Source organism: Poecilia reticulata, linkage group LG22, assembly GCF_000633615.1.
Source record: "Poecilia reticulata strain Guanapo linkage group LG22, Guppy_female_1.0+MT, whole genome shotgun sequence".
Lineage (NCBI taxonomy): Eukaryota > Metazoa > Chordata > Actinopteri > Cyprinodontiformes > Poeciliidae > Poecilia > Poecilia reticulata.
In genome coordinates, this window is record NC_024352.1 from 9,658,419 (window position 1) to 9,659,487 (window position 1,069).

Here is a 1,069-nt window from a genome sequence, read left to right on the forward strand (position 1 = left end):
ACTAGTGGCCTCATTGTCATGCTAACAGTTGCTAATTAGCACCAAACACAACTGATGAATACAGACCACAAGGCACCAGACAAAGCGAATGCTGTCTGACGTAAGAATTTGTTTTATTCTGCTCCACGTGACAACAGAACAACCTGAACCATCCAACTGTAAAATCCTGCGACCCAGCCGACCGTTGTGCAACATGTTAGCGTGCTAGCACGCAGGTTTATAACGCCTCAGTTTTTCAAGTTGCAGCTAAAACTACCAACCTCTACGTGCATTTTCAATAAAAGTTTCAGTCTGAAAAGATGGCCGTCTGTTAAAGGCAACTCAATGTTCTTTTTTTAACGTAGGATTGTAATTAACAGTACATATTGTAATAGATATAGAGTATAATATACTCTATGTTTTAAAGTAGCCCAGAATGGCTTGACAAAAAAAAGAAAAGACAAAAGAAGTCTTAAGAAAAGGTCTTTCAGGAAGAAGAATGTTACGTTTTGAGTTCGTTGCAATCTTTAACCTCGTCACTAGGTGTCACWAAACCTATCTGATTGCTCCTTTAAACAAATTTCTTGCTGAATTGATGGTGACAACCAGCTGGAAAAGCGGATCTAGCGGCAATATCTGCTTCGAGTTAAAAAAAAAAAGTAAGTCTTTAATTAAGCATTTTTGGGCAGGAAATAAAACCAAATTAAATATTGCACCAGATTTTTTTAAATKAAACATTGAATTTGTAGCTTGACTCCTCAAAAATGTCCTGCGTTCTTCACCCAATTTTGTTTTTAAAMAGAATCTTGAAAAACTGAGATGTTTTGTAACTTTTGATGAGAAGTAAAACCTCCGTCGCATGAGCTGCAGGCCGTCTGATCGACGCTCCATCAGGTTGGCCTGAGCTACAGCTGTTAGGTCTGCTGACTGCTGAGTTCACAGAAGAATAACGTCTGTMTGTAAAACATAGTCCGACACTGCGTCTGGTAAAATAAATGCTGACAGAAGGAACTGAAATCCTAATSCTGAATGGCCACATTGGGGGAAACGTTACCGCTTCAGGTACAAAAGTCGTTTTCCAGATTGTTGT